General features: G+C 41.5%; 1 long non-coding RNA gene across 3 annotated transcripts; it reads right to left on the bottom strand.

Moving 5' to 3' along the window:
• Nucleotides 1-856: 856 nt before the first annotated feature.
• LOC134736707 (uncharacterized) lies at nt 857-5,507 on the bottom strand. 3 transcript variants are annotated; one of them, XR_010120963.1, is made up of 5 exons: nt 5,402-5,507; nt 4,989-5,071; nt 3,829-3,925; nt 1,304-1,400; nt 857-875 (listed from the first exon to the last, which is right to left on the bottom strand). It is a non-coding gene; the product is annotated as an uncharacterized lncRNA (long non-coding RNA). The 3 variants fall into 3 exon arrangements; XR_010120962.1 differs by lacking the exon at nt 857-875 and having other exon boundaries at nt 1,286-1,400; nt 4,957-5,071; XR_010120961.1 differs by lacking the exon at nt 857-875 and having other exon boundaries at nt 1,286-1,400.
• Between the last annotated feature and the right edge of the window lie 9,004 nt (nt 5,508-14,511).

Genomic DNA, 14,511 nt, shown 5'->3' with positions numbered 1-14,511 from the left:
AACAAGGAGAGAACAATACGTCAATCATTTGCATGGGGTCGATGGATGAGAAACATGAATGTAGCAAGAGTTACATTTTGCAGAGAAATAACAGAGTCACACCCAGCATAGAACAGCAGCCAGTAAGCTGCCATCCTGATCAATTTGTGATGCAAGTTTAGGGAGTATGGGGACCACATGGGTCCATGCTAGGGAGATATGCACCAAGCTTATCTGAAACTTAAAACAGTATTTTACCAACACTTAGGGAGCATAAAGTTTGGATGTCCCTTTATTTCAGCAGTGTGAAGGTAAATGGAAGAGTGAGGGTTTGACTTGGTACTGATTGGTCAAGAATCCTGCTGGATAAAGAAAAGGAGTTTTAGAAGTGACCAGAGGGACAGTCCAGCCAAACTATTATTTGATAAGAAACCCGAGGCCCAGGGAGGCAACAGGCTAGCCCTTAGTTTCATGGCTAGCTGAGAGCAGATTAGGAGCCAACGTTGTTTGCACATGTCCCATCACGCCTGGGATGTCAGACATGGGAAGTTTGTGCTATTATTCAGCTGCCTCCCTGGACCGTGGCAAGATTTCCTCATCCATCAAACAGAGTCCGGGCCCTGACTTAATCAGTTGGATTTGGCATGTGTGATGAAAACAATTAGCCGTCCATGTACAACATTATGCATACTGCATCCCATGGAAACTTAATTCCCTCCTAGCACGTATTTGCATACTGAAAGGCCCTAAAAGGGCATCCATGGCAGCTTGAGCCCCTTAGCACCATGTGAGGAGCCCAGCATCCAAACGGCTTCTTGAGAACCATTGGGGAATGTCTTCTTTTTCACATCCAGTTGTTTAGTGTCTATTTATTCTTGCATGGCCTGTTTTGAAATCTAAAAAGGGACAATAAAGCAAAAAGTATCAGTAAGGTTGGTGGCTGAGACCCACTGCCCTAAGCTACTAGTGTGGCTGTGCCTGTGGGTCTCTGGAACCATCTGCATTGGACCTGAAGCCACAGCAGGTGGCTGGACGGCTGAGCCTGTTCCTAATGAGCTACGTTGGGCTTTGAGGTAGAAGTTGGGGTTGGTGAACCCCAGTTCTGGCTTAAAGATCTTGCTGTGGCTCTGTTATGTTCTGAGGCCTTGGGATCAGCCTCTTCCTCATTATGGAGCTGATTTTCTAGTCTGTGGATCAGCTATGCCTTTGGACACTTCTCTTTTCCATTGTGCCTTTTGAATGTTGGCTTCTCACTCAGCATCAGCACTTCCACCTAAATGCAGACTAGGGAGTTGGGAGAAGGAACCAAAGTGAAGCACCCTACTTTTATTCATCATTTGCTCATCTGTCAAACATGTTTTTGGACATCAGGGTTGCAGAGACGAACAATGCATGGATTCCATCTTTGAGGAGTTCAAAACCTAGTGGAGAGAACACATGGTACAATCGTACTTGTAACACATGAAGGACAAGTAAGTGCTGCAATATAAGTACTAATAGCATGTTCCTTGGAACAGAGGAAGAAAAACCACGAAACTATGGAAATTAGGGAAGCCTTTACAGAGGGTGTGACAAAACAATTTGACATTTTCAAGCTATGTACAATGCTGTGCACCTTGCAGATGCTCAATAACGTCATACTGACAACTCGTTAGGAGTGCTGTAAACTCTCTAAAAGGGGAGAATGCTAATAGTTGAAATGAGGCTTGGGGACTGTGAATTTTTGCCATTTTCTTCTTGATCCACATTAATTCAAGAAGCTTCCAGTCATATCTGGCTTTTATTCATTTTTTAAATATTTGCATCATACATGAGAAAAAAGAAGTCTGGATCAGTGAAACAGGCCTTAGAACTATTTTTCAGTGTTATTGTTCTGCAAAGTATTTGGGACAATGAGTGTTTTTGATATCTTTCATAATTAAGCACCAAAGACTGACTGCTTCACTGAATCTGAATCACATAGAAAATTATGGAAACACTTTTATTTGTTTGTTTATTCATTAGGAAACTCCCACAGTGAGAGAAATTACAAGCAGTCTCTGATGGGGGCTGGTCCTCTCTGTGGCCTTTAGTAGGGTGATCCTCTGGGGCAGAGGTTGCAGTAACTCTTGGCTGCCTTCCCAGTGTGGGCAGCATCTTGCCTAAGCTCACCACAAAATACGTGTTTTTCCAAATGTTACACTATAAGCAATATAGTGTGGACTGCTTGCCTTTCATTAATGGGTTCTCAGTCTTCCCATTGTCTCTCTCTGTAGATATTTTCCCCCAGGTCATGGATTGATGTCTAACAACACTACACTCCAAATCAATTTTTAAGCTTAAATTTCAACAAAGAGGCCAGGCGCGGTGGCTCATGCCTGTAATCCCAGCACTCTGAGAGGCCAAGGTGGGCAGATCATGAGGTCAGGAGATCAAGACCATCCTGGCTAACATGGTGAAACCCTGTCTCTACTAAAAATACAAAAAATTAGCTGGGCATGGTGGCGGGTGCCTGTAGTCCCAGCTACTCGGGAGGCTGAGAGGCAGGAGGATGGCGTGAACCTGGGAGGCAGAGCTTGCAGTGAGCTGTGATTGTGCCACTCCAGCCTGGGCGACAGAGTGAGACTCTATCTCAAAAAAAAAAAAAAAAACTTTCAACAAAGAAAGTGCTCATAACCACTTGTCATCCTCGATTATCCATGGTGAGGAGGTGGATGTAAGATTACTTCTGGAGGCCGATACTTCCTTATGGTTAAGAGCCCATGCTCTAGAGTCAAAATGATGATGTAAGCACAAATCCTGGCTTCCCCACTTACTGTGTGATCTTCGGCAAGTTACTCACCTCAGCTTTCTCATCTATACAATTATGAGTACCTACCTCAGTGGGTTGCTATGAGCATTAAATGAATTAATGAACATAAAGCATTCATCACTTACCATGCTTGGCACATGGTAAGTGGTCAGCAAATGTTAATTGTTGTTGCTAGATCTGTTGTGGGCAATGATATTTACACTTCTTGGACAAAATTGGTTTGATGCTGCCTTAGAGGTCAGGATGTTTTTAGATCAAAGCTGGAAGAACCAGGATCAAAGTATGGTCTGGGAGTGAAAGTCGTGAATGAAAATGAAGCAAGCCAGAACCTCATAAGTGGTGTCCATGAATCTGAAAGTACAGGTGAGGGTTGGACCTGGAGTCTCAAAAGATGAGGGTCAGAAAACTGAAACTCAACATGTTTCCAGCCCTACTCAGCTTTATTTCATACTCAAGCCTCCAAAATCCAAACACATTGTCAGCATCTGCTTTGAAGGTAGGCATTGCAGGTAGGATGAGACAACCCAAAGATGGCATTGAAAAAGAGGCAGAGCCTCTTGGACACTGCCTAGTGAGTGTGGGTTGGTGGGGGAAAGGCAGGTGATCATTCTGGTACAGGGCCTCAGGGTTAATTAGTTTTAGTTGTCCGATGACACTTTTGGGAAAGTCTTCAAACCTTTGTGAGATTTAATTCCTTATCTATAAAATGTGGGTAATACAAATATCATCCCATAGGGTTTTTGTAAGTGAAACTAGCTTTGTAAACCATCAACTATCATAAAAATATAAAAATTCATCATTATAAGTTTCCAAGGTTGGTCCTATTTCTTTAAAAATTGGTGCATACTTCCATTTTTTAAAAGGTGAGTAGATATGATTGAAAATTAAAGTGGTTATTCAGAAAGCATAAATGGCTTAGCCAGAAATTGGGTTTGACAGTAAATGTTGAACATTATGCCTTGAGAACTTAAGATCCCCAGAATGCTGCCTCATCCAGCCTTAAGTCCCACTTTCTTAAAACCCAGTCAATCCCATTTTCAGTAGATTCCTCCACACACCTCATGTCCATTTGCTTTCCTCCTGTCTGGGTCAACTGAATCACTGAAATGAGTAATAGGCACTGAAATGAAAGACACCGTGTAAGTCTTGTTAAACCTGAAAAAAAAAACAAGTGTGAGACAGTGAACAGTCCTGGTGAGTCTCTGAGAACTGGCAGAAGCTACCTAGACTGCCCCTGGCAGCCCGCACACTGTAGGCCAGCCCAGGCCTGCCACTGATATCTGTCCCTGAGGACATCAGACAGCAGCTTCTGGGCTTTAGTTTATTTATTTAACACAGCACCAAGTGTGTGTTTCTCCAGCATTCATGCTGATTTGGCATATCCAGATGTATTATGTTTACTGCATCTAGAAGGAAACTTCCAGGGAAATAGAAGTCTCAGAAGTGAGGAAGTGGCAGCCTTGTGTAAAGGGGAGAGTGCACCCAGAATACAGGAGCCCTGAGTTTCCCTGCCCTGAGTTACTGTACATTTTCTGGATGTCATCATTGGTATATTTGCAAAACAAGAAGAGAGCGACCATCTCTAGGGTCTTCTCAAATTGCAGGCAATAAATCTTTGCTTTTCAACAAGTACTTTCATATATTTGGGTCACAGAGATTCTAATTGAGTTCTGTCAACTTATCTCTCCTATCTGAGGGTTACCAAAAGTCAAGAGAAATTCCCTGTGACGTTATCGGGAAGGACAGGGACAGATTTGTTCTGAAAACATCATTATTTATATTATTATTATCAGCATTTCTTCTCCCCAGACTTAGAGAATTAATTAGCATGGTTGCCCTTAAGTGGTGGCCAACCTAAGAGTGAGAAATATTAGTAATGCTCCTGGCTTCTATTTAACTCCCTCAGTAGCCTGAAGTGTTGCCAGAAATCTCACCACTTGGCATTCTTCCTGTAGGCTAGGAAAATACAAATAATCTGTTTTTGTTTTGTTTTGTTTTGTTTTTGAGATGGAGTCTGGCTCTATCGCCCAGGCTGGAGTGCAGTGGCGCGATCTCAGCTCACTGCAAACTCCGCCTCCCGGGTTCACGCCATTCTTCTGCCTCAGCCTCCTAAGTAGCTGGGACTACAGGCGCCCGCCACTGCGCCTGGCTGATTTTTTGTATTTTTAGTAGAGACGAGGTTTCACCATGTTAGGCAGGTTGGTCTCGATCTCCTGACCTCGTGATCCGCCCGCCTCGGCCTCCCGAAGTGCTGGGATTACAGGCGTGAGCCACCATGCCTGGCTGGAAAATACAAATAATCTGAAAAAAGTTAACACATTGCGTCAATGCTAGCAACTTAGGGTAAATGATTTTATGAAATCCTTCCTACTAGATGGGAACAATTCTACACACAAGTAATTGTTTTCATTGGTAAGAGGTGTGGTGGGAACACCATACTGAGAGTCAGGAGGTGCCTGTCTTAGACCAGCATCCTGTGGAACTGGAGCCTTACCCCAAGTGAGCCCTTCATTGTAAGGGCTGGAGACAAAGTGAAGGACCCTGTGAGATCTTAGAAATAAGGCTACAGAATTTCTCTCTAAATGTCTAATATTAGGTCAGTCCATAATGGATCAAAGTAGAAATGCAGACCTGAAAGAAATAACAAGGGTGTTGCGCCTATTGCACTCATAGCCAGTGGTGTGCTGGTAAATGTTGAACCACCAGCTTTCTGTGTCTGCGGGGAGAGCACCCTGATTTGTAATGTTTGCCAGTTTCTGTGGTGTCAATATTTCCATCACAGCTGATGTCAAGCTGCCAATGTGACATCACTGAAAGCAGCATTGGGAAGGTAGGTACACAGCCTGTGCTCCTGAGCTGGTGCAAGTCACTGGGACTAGCTCCCCCATACCACTACTTCATCATCCAGTTGAGTGCATAAGATACACAGAAGGAACATTTCCAGCAGAAAAAGAATTGAACAGCTATGGCAGAGGAAAGAAAATCACTGAGACAAATACTGACCATGCCCTTTTGAGTACTATCCAGGAGAGAGGAAGGCTTGACAATCTGAACTTTAAATATTTCAAAATCCAAAGGCTACATCCCCAGCCCTGTACAATAAATTATAAGGTTATTTTAGCTCAGTGCCATTAAACATAACTTATCTAATGCCTCATTTTCCATCCTGTTCCAGTCAAACAAGCTTCTGCTCATGGCCTGGCTTGCTTTCTTTTTTCTTTTTTTTTAATTATACTTTAAGTTCTAGGGTACATGTGCACAACGTGCCGGTTTGTTACATAGGTAGACATGTGTCATGTTTGCTGCACCCATTAACTCGTCATTTACATTAGGTATTTCTCCTAATGCTATCCCTCCCCCAGCCTCCATACCCCCCAACAGGCCCCAGGGTGTGATGTTCCCACCCTGTGTCCAAGTGTTCTCATTGTTCAATTCCCACCTATGAATGAGAACGTGAGGGGTTTGGTTTTCTGTCCTTGTGATAGTTTGCTGAGAATGATGGTTTCCAGCTTCATCCATGTCCCTGCAAAGGACATGAAGTCATCATCCTTTTTTATGGCTGCATAGTATTCCATGGTGTGTCTGTGCCGCATTTTCTTAATCCAGTCTATCATTGATGTACATTTGGGTTGGTTCCACATCTTTGCTATTGTGACTAGTGCTCATGACCTGGCTTTCTGTGTTGGTTTGCCTCTATGGACCAAGTACACTGAACATACAGATTTCAAACTCTCTTGGCAATACTATACTAAAGCAACTTGAACAAGTGGTTTTTGATTATGTTTTGGCTTCCTGTGTAGCTTAGGAGCATAATGTACATAAGATGATAATGGGAGTGCTGTAGTCTATATATCAGCTCTATTTTTAATGTAAATTTATAAAATGTCATTGTAGTGTTGTCCTTAAAAAAAAAAAATTTGTCAGAATTCTTTAAGTCCCTTTTCTGTCATATGTTTTACAGTTTCCACCCCAGTTTTTTTGATATTAGTTTGATATTTTTTGCCATGTAGAAAATTTTAATTATTATATGGTCAAATCTGTCAGGTTTTTTTCATTTATGCCTTCTGAGTTTTGTATTATGCTGAAAAAAAAATGCTTGCTTATATGACATTGTTTTAAATAAATTCTTCCAAATTTTCTTCTAAGTTGTTTGAGACAGTCTCCTTCACCCAGGCTGGAGTGTGGTGGCGTAATCTCAGCCTCCCGGGATCACCTCTGCCACCCAGGATCAAGTGATTCTTGTGCCTCAGCTTCCTGAGTAGCTGGGATTACAGGCATGCACCACGATGCCTGGCTAATTTTTGTATTTTTAGTTGAGATGTGGTTTCACCATGTTGGCCCGGCTGGTCTTGAACTGCTGACCTCAAATGATCCACCCAACTCACCTCGGCCTCCCAAAGTGCTTGGGGATTACAGGCATGAGCCACCACGCGTGGCCTTCTTCTAAGGTTTTATGATTTCATGTATTGTTTACATTTTTTAGCCACCTAGGATTTATCTTGATGTAAGAATAAAGTAGGGATCCAACTTTATTTTTTTCCTAGATGGTAAACCGGTTACCCTAACATCATTTATTGAATAATTCATCTTTATCCTGGTGATTTAAAAACCAGTTTTATCATATTATAAATTCCTGTATGCATTTGGGTCTATTTACAAAACTTTTAAGGCTCTAATACTATGGTATTTTAACTACTATAGCTTTAAAATGCCTTTAAATATTTGGTAGCACTGGGTCCATAGGACTTTGTCATGGTGGGAATGTTCTGGACCAGAGCCATCTGGGACCATTGGCACCAGCCGCAGATGGCCACTGAGCACTGGAATATGGCTAGTGCACCTGAGGAAGTGAGGGTTTTAAAACACTCCACTTGAGGCACATGTGGCTAGTAGCTGTTGAATTGGTCTATAGGTCTGCAATATAAAGTGAGTGTCTTATTAGTATGTCTTAGAAATAGGACTGATCAGTCCTAAATGCCGTGGGCTTCCTTAAGAACTCTTCTTTATCAGCAGCCATGCTCTGCCCTGCCGGGGAGCCTGAGATGTCCTTCCTGGCTGCAGACACTTCATCCATTTCTCTGGGTGGCTACTTGGTGTGGAGGAAAGTCTTACTCTGTCACTCAGTTTAGGCAGTTTCTGTGCCTATTAGGATTTTTGGCTTTAGTTAGAAGAATATTCTCTTTAAAAGAACTTCTAAAGTTTTTAAGTAGAATTAGATTTTTTTAAAAAAATCATTAAATGCAAGTTCATAGTCCTTTATCTGCAATTCGGAAATGTTAAAGCTCTGATAGTCGGAAATTTTGGTAACTTACATGATCACCAAAATGATAAAGTACTTCAGTAGAGTTGAACAGTCTTGAAAGCACAGCAAAGGTTTGGTGGATATTTTAGGGGCTTGTTATTTCTTCATCTGCTATTCATGAAGAACTAAAAAGCTGTAGGTTTCCTTTTTTCTAGTTTTTTGAGATGAGTTACTTGTCGTAATTCTGAGAGATGAAATCAAGGTGAATTGCCATAAGCACTATTATTATTTTTCATAAGTTTATTGCATTTGTGAGAGGGAAGGGTATGAATGAGAACTTCGATTTATAATAATGCTGAGCATTTGCCATGCACATCCCCGCATTCTCAGTACAGAGGGTAGGGGTTACCTTTCTATATGGACGAGGACACTGAGGCTGAGAGGTTATTACTGGCTTGAGGACACTCACTTTGCTGGTAGGTGGAAGAGATGGGTTGGAACCCTGAGTGCTCTGAGCCCCAGCTCCGTCGTGACCCCTCTGCAGATGATGCGCTTGTCAGCAGCAACCTTCTGAAGGCCAGAGCCCCTGATCGACTCTGCACATGTGCGCTTGATGATGCCAACATCTGCTTTCAGTAACTCAGCCAGGTTTCAGGAGAGACAGGAATAAGGATACAGCCGTTTTCATACTGCCCTTGCCAGATTGGCAAGATGGCTATTTCTGTGTCTTGTCCTGACCTGATATTTGGGACTCAAAAAGAGAGACAAATTTAGACTTAAAATCATGCCTATATGACAATGATATTAGTTTGTTATTAATATATAATAATATATTTACTAAGCAAAGCTATTTCTTACCTAAATGTGAGGAAAAATAGAAAAAAAGGATAATCTATTTCTAAAAAGTATAGAATGGGCATTAGAAGAATTTTATTTTTTCTGGATTGAAAATTTTGGAGTTAATAGATTATTGCTATTATGACATATTCTCTCATTTATTTTTAAAAATAACAGAGCTTATAATCACCACTCTTTAATTGTAAAAGATGTGAATCACCAATAATTTTTAAAATAAAATAAGAACACTGTGGATTGTTGAGAATGTGGTATAGGTCTGACCCCTAGTGTACTGGATCAGGAGGGGCAGCTGTGTTGGGGTCGGTGGTCCCTCCTGTCACAGACTTTCCCTGTCTCTGTCTGGCCTGGGCGGCTTGATGCTTCCTGATTCCCGCCCCTCCCACTGGGCTCCGTTGCCTTCTAGGATTGTGGTCATTTTCACCTACTGGCTGCTTTTTCCCTTGATATTTTTGTTTCCGAGGCCAACTTTCCTCACTAGGAAGTAGTTTTGTCTTGGTGTAAAATGAAGCTGTTGTGACCACAGTGTTTCATTTTATCAACTGGCACATATTAAGTGTTGAGTGTGTTGGGAGCCTTCCAACTACTTTTTTTTTCTTTTCTTTCTTTTTTTTTTTTTTTTTTGAGACAGAATGTCTCTCTGTCGCTCAGGCTGGAGCACAGTGGTACGATCTCAGCTCACTGCAACCTTTACCTCCTGAGTTCAAGCAATTCTCCTGCCTCAACCTCTTGAGTAGCTGGGACTACAGGTGTGGGCCACCACGCCCAGCTAATTGTTTGTATTTTTAGTAGAGACAGGGTTTCACCCTATTGGCCAGGCTGGTCTCGAACTCCTGACCTCAGGTGATCCTCCTGCCTCAGCCTCCCAAAGTGCTGAGGTTACAGGTGTAAGCCACTGTGCCCCAGCCTTCCGTATTTTTCTTGTTGTAACTATTAACCGTTCTTTGAAAACAAGTATCTTGGCCAGGTGCAGTGGCTTACGCCTGTAATCTTAGCACTTTGGTAGTCTGAAGCTGGAGGATCACTTGAGCTCAGGAGTTCAAGACCAGCCTGAGCAACATAGTGAGCCCTTGTCTCTACAAAAAATACAAAAATTAGTCGGGCGTGGTAGTGTATGCCTGTAGTCCAGCTACTTGGGTGGCTGAGGCTGGAGGATCACTTGAGCCCAGGAGGTCGATGCTGCAGTGAGCTATGATCACATCACTGCTCTCCAGCCTGGGTGGTGGAGCAAGATCCTGTCTTAAAACAAACAGAAAACCAAAAATCTTGCTGCTACTCTCTAAAGCAAAAGCAAACTATATAGAGATGCCATATGGAAAGCATCTGATTTGCAAAAATCAGTGCCTGCATTACTCAGCCTATAGCTTTCAACTTGGGGCCTGTGTGTAAAATGGTTGTTTCTTTTCTGTCTCCCTTATGTCTTTATATGTATAGTGTGTCCCTCCTGACAAAGCTGTCCCGAGAGCCTCTTCTTGTAACTGTTTTGACTGCTCTGGAGGATACCGCCTATGTCTTTAAGGTGCTGCATAGATTTTGGTGAGTGCCAAATAGCTGTAATTTTAATTAATACCATGACAAAGATATCTTCCAAAGTAAGTCATGATTTCAGACAAGTGAAATTTCACTTAATTTTAGTAGATGTAGTCTGGTTCCAATAATTTGGCTATATAATTTATCCAATCTTAAAATTTTATTTTAATAAAAATGAGAATCATGCCAGGCACAGTAGCTCACACTTGTAATCCCAGCACTTTGGGAGGCTGAGGAGGGAGGATTGCTTGAGCCCAGGAGTTCGAGACCAGCCTGGGCAACGTGGTGAAACCCCGTCTCCACTAAAAATTTAAAAAATTAGCTGGGCGTGGTAGCGTGAGCCTGTAGTCTCTGCTGCTCGAGAGGCTGATCTGGGCTCATTGCTTGAGTCCAGGGGTTCAAGGCTGCAGTGAGCTACGATTGGACCACAGCACTCCAGCCTGGGCAACAGAGCTGGGAATAGGCAAATAAAAGATACCAAGAATATCAAAAGTATTATTTTTAAAATCTGCGAATCTAAATTAAATTCATCATTGTCAGATTGTCCCCAGAAGATAAATTCTAAAGGGGAAAAAAAACCCCATAAAGTGTCAATGAGTTAGTGTCCTCCCATCCTGCTCCTCCCACCTTCCCCCCACAAAAAAGAAAGAAAGGTTTGGCTTTGCTTTGAAATTATATCAGACCTTCAAGTGAAGTTTTCAGTAAATCACAAATAATTTATTGCAATTTCCACATATAAATAATAAAGTAGAACTTTCAAACTTTTTTCTTTTGAAACTGTTAGAACATGAAAACCCAAACCTGACAAAGGTACCTGACAAAGGTAGCATTAAAACACAGACACTCTCTCATTCATGACTAGTGAGGCAAACGTAGCACGGTGGAAAAAATTATGCCACACAACCACATGAACCTTATTCTTTTGAATCACTATTAGAAGATCTGATATGATTCCTGGTTGCAAGACGTTAAGGAGAAAATACACAATTCCCTCCATGTATGTTAGGAAGACATTTGATAAAATTTAATATTTATTTCTATTTTTTTTATTTCTAATGGATTATAAATACATCTAGCCAAAAGCTGCCATCATGCATGATGGGTGAAATTCTATAAACATCCCTTTAAGATCAGGAATACGACAAAATGTCCAGTATTACAGTTACCCCTGTTAATTAACACTAACAGTTAATAACCACATAAGCCAGGGCAACTACAAGAGATAAAGATAAGATTAGGAAAACTGCCAGGAGCAGTGGTTCTCACCTGTAATCCCAGCACTTTGGGAGCTCAGGAGCTCTCAGCACTTGAACTCAGGGGTTTGAAACCAGCCTGGGCAACATGGTGAGACCTCATCTCTGCAAAACACTACAAAATTAGCTGGTCGTGTTACATGCACATGTGGTCCCACCTACTTGGGAGTCTGAGGTGAGAGGACTGCTTAAGCCTGGGAGGCGGAGGTTTCAATGAGCTAAGATCGTGCAACTGTACTCCAGCCTGGGCAACAGAGCGAGACTCTGTCTCAAAAAAAAAAAAAAAAAAAAAAGGTTAGGGATACTAAAATGAAAACATTACTGTTTGGAGAGAAAACCAAATGGATAAACTGAATCAATATTAGGAAAATAAGAGAATTCTGTAAGATAGCTGAAAAAGCTGGCATTTTATATACTGAAGTCATAGTTGTTGTCTTTTAGAAGTTAGAGATAATAAGAATCTGAGTTTAGAGTCAAAAGGGTCAGGCTCCATCAAATACTAATATCCTAATCAAAGAATTACTTAGCCAGGCGCAGTGGCTCAAACCTGTAATCCCAACACTTTGGGAGGCCGAGGCAGGCGGATCACGAGGTCAGGAGATCAAGACCATCCTGGCTAACACAGTGAAACCCCATCTCTACTGAAAATACAAAAAATTAGCTGGGCGTGGTGGCGGGCGCCTGTAGTCCCAGCTACTCCAGAGGCTGAGGCAGGAGAATGGTGTGAACCCGGGAGGCAGAGCTTGCAGTGGGCGGAGATCATACCACTGCAATCCAGCCTGAGCAACAGAGCAGGAGACTCCATCTCAGAAAAAAAAAAAAAAAGAATTACTTTAGGATGCTCTAATAATCAAAATTGATAGCGGCTTGTGAACAGATAGATCACTTGAATAGAATAGAGCCCAGAAATAAACCAAATGCTTCTGGGGGAGTTTAGTATGTTATAAACATGACATTTCAAATCAATGAGGAAAAGAAATCATTTGCAGCTCACCCCACCATAGGCAGCAGGAATAGGAAGTCATTGGCAGAATAAAAAGATGGTAAGAAGAGAACAGAATTGTAGAACAGTGTATCTCTTGCTTCCCCACTTTTCAGAGTATTTTTTGCTTTTACACAAGTATAAGTGTAATTTTATTTTCTAAATGTATATTAATTATTTTGTCTCTGTCTTAAATGAATGAAAATATTACATCTTTAGAAAAAGAGTTGTTAGAAAAAAGCCTTGGGAGCATCAGGGGGAAGTGACAGCACAGAAGAGACCAGAGAATAGCCTCCTGGAGGAGACCCTGTGCTTTGACCATGCTCTCCGGATGGGTACGGTGCGCTCTTCTGCAAAGTGTTCACTTCTGTGCTTTTTCTATGGTTTCATTTCATAGAAAGATTTGGGGTTATGTTTCTTTTCCCTCAACTTTTTATTTTAAAAACTTGCAAACACAGAAAAGTTGATAAAATCATACAGTGAACATCTGTATGCTATTCAACTGGATTCACAAGTTAACGTTTTGTCATATTTGTTTTCTCTCCTCCGCGTATGGAAGATTGTATATGTGCCCTTTTTCCCCCTGAATCATTTCAAAGTAAGTTGCCAGTATCAGAGCATTTCGCTCTTAAGTACTTTCGCAGGTATCTTCTCAGAACCAGGACATTCTCCTACATAATCACAATACCATTAATCCACCCCAAAAATTTAACATCCATACACTAATGATACCTACTGTATAGATTATAATCAGCTTTCTTATAGTAATCTGTTTAGAAGGTTTGCATCCTGTCACTGTCCACTGATTAAACTTTGAACTCTAACTTGAAACCCTGGTCATCTCATTGCCTTCTTTCTTATACCCATTAAATCCAAATGAGTTCTCATTTTCTTTCAACGGAAAAGGGAATGGAAAAGAGGAGAAGGTAACTTGGATAAAGTATGAGCACTTACTACCATATGTATTCTAGTTCTGTAGTTTTCAAACTTCAGGGAGCATCTCAAGGCTTATTAAAGCACAGATAGCTGTCCCTCTTCCCCACTTTCTGATTCAGGAGGTGTGGGGCTGGCCCAGGAATTTGCATGTCTAACAAGTTCCCATGTGTTGCTGATGCTGAGGGTCTAAGGACTACAATGCAAGAATCAGTGGTTTAGTGGATATCCACCTAATGAATACATGTTGTATTTCCTTTAGCACCTGTGATTACAGAGGAAACACCTTTCAACTGGAAGATGTCATTAAACAGAGGATAACAGATCAGGTCAGTAAGAATTAAATTTAACTTAATTGAAATGTCACTGAAATTTTTAGAAATAATATGACAGACCAGGCACAGTGGCTCATGCCTGTAATCCCAGCACTTTGGGAGGCCAAGGCAGATGGATCACTTGAGGTCAGGAGTTCAAGACCAGCCTGTCCAAGATGGTAAAACACTCTCTCTACTAAAAATACAAAAATTAGCTGGGCATGGAGGTGCATGCCTGTAGTCCCAGCTACTCGGGAGGCTGAGGCAGGGGAATCTCTTGAAGTCGGGAGATGGAGGTTGCAGTGAGCTGAGACACGCCACTGCACTCCAGCCTGGGCAACAGAGCGAGACTCCATCTCAACATAAATAAGTAAATCAATAAAATAAAAATTAAAAATAAAGGGAAGATGGGGCAGCTTTGTGTACTGCATGTCCCGAAAATGGGCTGATTTCCCTCAGGAGGCAGGGATTTAAGCGCTCTAGCCTGCATGGGATACATACAGGAGAAAAAAGAAGAAAGAGAAAAGAAAAATAAATATAAATAAATGAAAATAACACTTCTCCCTAATTATAAAAGAAATCACATTCTTTTTGTAATAATTTGGATGACAAAATATAAATCTTTAATTTTG

Source organism: Symphalangus syndactylus, chromosome 5 (assembly GCF_028878055.3).
Source record: "Symphalangus syndactylus isolate Jambi chromosome 5, NHGRI_mSymSyn1-v2.1_pri, whole genome shotgun sequence".
NCBI lineage: Eukaryota > Metazoa > Chordata > Mammalia > Primates > Hylobatidae > Symphalangus > Symphalangus syndactylus.
The sequence above is the reverse complement of the archived record's forward strand: the minus strand, read 5'-3'. Positions and strand labels throughout refer to the sequence as shown.